The 6,008-nt window shown below is 38.6% G+C and overlaps 1 pseudogene; it reads left to right on the top strand.

Moving 5' to 3' along the window:
* Positions 1-3,228: 3,228 nt before the first annotated feature.
* LOC138990202 (small nuclear ribonucleoprotein G pseudogene) lies at positions 3,229-3,547 on the top strand (annotated as a pseudogene).
* Positions 3,548-6,008: the final 2,461 nt, after the last annotated feature.

Raw genomic sequence — 6,008 nt, 5'->3', positions numbered from 1 at the left:
CGCCCCCCACTGCCACTACTTCATAAAATGTTTGCAACTGTTTGCTTATGTCTAATATTCTGAAACTCCCAGGTATCCTTAATTATAGGATCCAGAGAATTCAGATGGGAAACACCCCACTCAACTTTCATCTACACAGTAAAGAATGTGCTTTTCTTTATCCAAACCACCAACAGAATAATCTCATTCTGCATTTTGCTGATTGGTTTGCAAACATAATCTTCAGTGGCAAAAATCTCGAAGGGCTGCCTTAAGATTTGAGCATTCAATAAGTCTCAGAAATTTCTTTTGGCAAAAATACTTAGGCTTGGTCAAAACTCATGGGGCCGTGGTTGGCTTCATGTCTCTGAGGCTGCATATTCCTGTTGGTGTGGTTAAATATCATCGGTAGTTAGGGGACTGGATATATTAACTTATCTCGAAGATTTTGTCTCCAATTAGCATAATTTTAAATGAATCCCATGGTTATATGACTCTATACTTACAGAATATCTTAGTCTTTAATTTTTCCTGGAACACCACTAAAGACAGAATATAGAACAAGCTTTTAATTCATTAATATATGCTGTGGACACCAGTTAGCAAGCAATGGGCATTCAATAAATGAGGCCTGCAGTCTCCCATACAGTGCCACTGGCAGACATTGCTAATCAATCATGACACTCCCAATGAGCTCAGGTGGAACCTCAACATTCATCTCAGCCACTTCTAAGCAACCAGTGTTGTGCACAAGAAGAAATCAGTTTACCACTTCAGATCTAGTCATTCTCTATTCCAAGCTTTTTGAAAAAAGATTTCTTCAGCCCCTAAAAAAATGCAGTTCATGCCAGGGAGTAAGTGTTTTTACAGGAGGAAAAAAGACTCATAATAATCAACTTTATCAAAATATTAAGGGAGAGAGGAAGAGATTTGGAGTGCCTATATTCTTGAAATCGGTGAATGAATGACTATTTCTTGTGCATCTTCTATGGCAGGCGCTGCATCTAGACTGGGGACAGCAGGGTCCAAGACAAGCAGTGCTTCTGTCTTCAAAGGACTGTCATTCTGGAGTACGAGGAAGGTGACGAGCAAACAGACGATAAATACGCATTGTTATTTCCGACTCATAAGTAATATCAATAAAATAAAGAGGGTTAAGTCGTAGAAGGCGGGGGTGTAGGTATGTTGTCGTTTTGAAAGTGAAAGTGTTAGTTGCTCAGTTGTAGCCAACTCTTTGCAACCCCATGGACTGTAGCCCGCCAGGCTTCTCTGTCCATGGAATTCTCCAGGCAGGAATGCTGGAATGGGTAGCCATTCCCTGCTCCAGAGGATCTTCCTGACCCAGGGATTGAACCCAGGTCTCCCACATTGCAGGTAGATTCATTACCATCTGAGCCCCCAGGGAACCCCATGTTGTTGCTTTAGCTAGAACATAAAGAAAGGTCTACTGAGATGACCCCAAAAAGCCAGCCATGAAAGACTGAAAGAACTTTCTAAGAAGAAAAGAAAGCATGGCCCAAATTCCTCAGAACAAACTTGGAATATTTGCAGGGACAACAGAGGTTGAGGGTAACTGATGCAGTGTGAATGCTAAACAGATAGGAAGTCAGAGAGTTGTGCGAAGGTGAGGTCAAATAGTGCCTGTGCTCCTACACGTACATTTTATTCTGGTTTGCAATGTAGCATTTTCAGCACAGAAATGATGTGATATAATGTGTACTTTAGATACAATTATGTAAAGTTTAAAAATAAAATAAAATTAAAAAAAAATAAAACTTAATGGATGATCAACTCAAAAAAAAAAAGAAAGAAAGAAAGAAAGAAAAATCACTCTGGCTGCTGAGTGAACAACAGGCTTTGGAACTGTAAGGAAATGACGCTGAAAGAGAATGAAGGTTATTGCCATGGTCAAGCCAAGAAAAGATGGTAGCTATTATGGACTGAGTTGTGTGTCCCCAAAATTCTTATGTTTAAGCTCTAACCCCCTAGTACTTCAGAATGTGACTATATTTGAAGACAGCATCTTTAAAGGGGTAATTAAGGTAAAATGAAGCCATTGAGGGTAGATGCTAATCCAATATGACTGGTGTCCTTAAAGGAAAAGGAGATGAAGACACAAGCACGTACAGAAGGAAGACCATGTGGAGACACAGGGAGAAAGCAGCATCTACAAGCCAGGGAAAGAAGCCTCAGAAGAAACCAAGCCTGCTGACACGAGGATCTTGGACTTGCAGCCTCTAGAACACTGAGACATTTCTATTGTTTCTGTCATCCAGTCTGTGGGGCTTTGTTAGGCAGTCCTAGCAAATTTAGGATTAGGTTCAGTTAGGGTTAGAGTTGTGGTTCTAAAGACAGTGATAAGTGAAATGGTCAAGTCCAGGATATATACTTTGGAAGAGATATACTTTGGAAGAGACAATTCCTATCAATGGATTAGATGTGGAATGTGAAGGAAAGAGACTAATGAAAGCTATTCTCAAATCTAAAGCCTGAATATTTGGGTGGATGCCAGTGCCATCAGAGAAACAGGAGAGAAATCCAGAGTTCTGTCTGGGTTAGGTTAGGTTGAGATATGTTTTAGGTTGGGGAAATCTCAAAGCAGCCTCATGTGCCTCCTACACACTCCCAAGGGATACAAGCTCCTTTTCCTCTGCTGCTAGAGAGTCTCTGGAAGAAATTTTGGCAAAGCATCATTTTAACTTAGACATGACAGAAAACTCCCAGTTTTGTGGGCAGCTTTTTATTATTTTTAAAATAATTGCTAGGAAGTTATTCCTTTGGTTTAGTAGAAATTGGCCTCTTTGTAAATTCCATCCATCAGATCTCATCCAACCATTGGACAAAACAGAACACATCTATTTTCTCACTTAATGGTTTCTAGCCGTTACACGCTTGTAATTAAAATCAAGCCTCCTACAGAAAATAAGTAGAAGAGATGAATAAAGTGTTTTTAAGAGCTACTGGAGTAATGGAGAACTTCCAGGTCAAAACCCAGGAGAAAATCTAAATCTAGAGAAAAGCAATCATGTTGCTTTTCCCCCGTGAGCAGACATTGACCTTGGATTAAGGATAGGGGGACTAAACTCCCCTAGTTTTTAGCCTCATATGGCTAAAGAGACTAGAGCTGGATTCCAGAGCCAGTCAAGGGGGAGTGATGGGAAGCTAGTAATCCCCCATTTTAGGTGTAACCCCAAAGGAATATATCCAAGAAATAAAGGTGAATCAGAAATAAACCAGAGAGTAGACATCATGAGCAAAGCACACCCTCCAAGTTGAAGAAATTTATGGACAAGAAGTTATCATTGAAATTAAATAGTGGCAGACATGTCCAAAGAATATTGCGGGGATTGGATCCCTTTATGAATCTTGTGATAGATGAATGTGTGGAAATAGCAACTAGTGGACAACAGAACAATATTGGAATGGTGGTAATACGAGGAAATAGTATCATCATGTTAGAAGCCTTGGAACGAGTATGAACAATGCCTGAGTTCACCAGAGAAATCAACGCTTCCACATGTCCCCTCTCCACATTTTACTACCAGAAAAATTGGGTTGTGTACATTTTCTTACTGAACTTTTTTGTTAAATAAACTTTTGTAATAGCCAAAAAAAAAAAAAGAAAGAAAGAAACCAGCCCTGACAAGGGCAGATTCATGTCATCTGAATAGCCAGTAAAATCTTAAGCTATAAAGCTGGGTTAAGGTGATCCTTAATTATTAGCTTCCCTAGCTTCAGTCAGAACTAACAAAAATCCTTTTTGGTGAAATATAACATCACTTTTGTTCTCACCATTTTTCCCACCAACAATTTTGCACTACAGTTAGGAGAACACACTCAAAAGCAAAGTAGGTATACAAAGATGTAAAACAAAATGACTGATAATAAATAGAAATAACAGAAGATAGAGTCAGATCCATGGGGTGTCCAGTTATCAAACTTATCAGATAAAGACTTTAAATAACAATCCCTTCTATATTCAAGAAGATAGTAGGCAAGGTTAGATATTTCACCAGAGAACTAAAAGCCTAAAAAAATAAGAAAAAATAAAATTAAAGTTCTTTAACTGCGAAGCCACATAATAAAAACCCAAATGATAAGTGTAATAGCAAAAGAGTCAATTGGAGTCCCATAAGAAGAAAAGGGTGGAAAAGGTAGAACGAATATTGAGACAAAAAATGGCTGAGAATTTTCTAAAACTGATGAAAAACATCAGTTGATAGATCTAAGAAGCTCCAGAATTTTACAGACTGATATCATCTCTGTAGGTTTCTCTTTTCCATGTACAATAACTCTATCACCTTTCATATATGACACTATATCCAGATTCATCTCCAAACACCAAGGCATCTGCATTCTTCCTCAAATGTAGTATCTTCAGTAAAATCTGCTACTTCAGATGCAATTTCACCACTATCAAGTACTAGATGATCAACTCTCCCTGAACTGTAACTATAAACACATATTAAGACCATCTAACTTGCAAGTATTTAGCTTTCATATCCTCATCTCTTCTCTATTCTTCTTCAAGCTTTACCATTGTGTCTATTATACACAGGAACAATGACAAAATATTCTATCCAGTGCTTTTCTGAAAACGGAATCCTCTAAATTTGCTGAAGATGTCATTTATGTAACCCTGAATGGAAAGGAATCAAGATTAGTTCTCCATGACATGTTCCCAGTGAACCTATGCTGATGACTAGAAGTCACTGTGTGATTTCCAAAATGTTGGCAAACCACCTGTTTAGTAAGAGTATATTCTGACATTAACCAAGGGTCAACACAATTCTACTAGTTTCTGAAGCAATTCTTGCCCCATTAACAAAAATAAGTATATAATTTTACTATCTCAAATATTCTTGAAACTTTTCAAGGTTTCTTGACTCTGAGATAAGTCACATTTGCAAGTTCTTTTCAGAGTCGGGGATAGACTTCATCTGGGTCTAGACACCGAACATCACCTACAAGGTCTAGAAGCTCTCTTAGTAATTCCATCACATACACTGGCTCATATTGCGTTTCCTATCCATGTTTAATCTGTATTTTCCAAGCAACCACAATGACTGAGACAGATCTAATAGGTGGGTCATCCTAATATCTCCTTTGGAACACAGTGAAAACTGCTACCTCTGCCTGATATGTTCCCCTTTCCCTGGCCCAGCCCCTTGTGTCCTGGCTAATTCACAGTCATCATTCCAGAGGCATCACACGTGACCTACCATCTATCTTAGCAACTTCTTTAACTCCTCAGTCTGTGCTAGACGCTTCTCTCTGGAATCATATAAGCACCCATTTCTTGCCTGCAGCATGGTATTTACAATTCGTACTGTACTCGTCCTTCTCTTGTTTGTATTGTCAGCTGAACTGCATGCAGTTTGAGGACAGGGACCAGTTCTTATGCACTGTGTTGTATGCTTAGCATGTAGCATATGACATATGTCACATATGTCTGGAAATTGGTTTTTGGATTAACACTGAAGTGTTAGAAGTTGGGTGGCAGTTGAAGTTGAGTAAGACAGAAAAATAATGTTGAGTGCAGAGATAGATGTTTACAATTCCAGAAAGAGGACAGAAATATCTAAGGTTCATTTTCATTGACTGTAAACTCTGAAAAGTCTGTATCAGTGTAGAATCAAGCTGATTTAAAAGGTCCAGGAAATAAGCACAGGTGTGCCTGATGACTTAGTCACAGATGTTAACCTCATTATTATTTTGAATATTAAATAGTGTTTATTTAGTGTAAATCTGTTTAGTGATTGTGTAATTATTATGTTTATACCTAATATTGAAATCATAATTGATTTGATTATTAATACATTAAAAACAATTTAAATAATTGTGTTCAGTCATTAACCTTGAAAATGATTTAAATATCCAACACTGCTGCTGCTGCTGCTAAGTCACCTCAGTCGTGTCCGACTCTGTGCGACCCCGTAGGCGGCAGCCCATCAGGCTCCCCCGTGCCTGGGATTCTCCAGGCAAGAACACTGGAGTGGGTTGTCATTTCCTTCTCCAGTGCATGGAAG

The sequence above is a fragment of the Bos mutus genome, chromosome 2 (genome assembly GCF_027580195.1).
Source record: "Bos mutus isolate GX-2022 chromosome 2, NWIPB_WYAK_1.1, whole genome shotgun sequence".
Classification (NCBI taxonomy): Eukaryota; Metazoa; Chordata; class Mammalia; order Artiodactyla; family Bovidae; genus Bos; species Bos mutus.
This window is presented reverse-complemented; position numbering and strand designations above follow the sequence as displayed.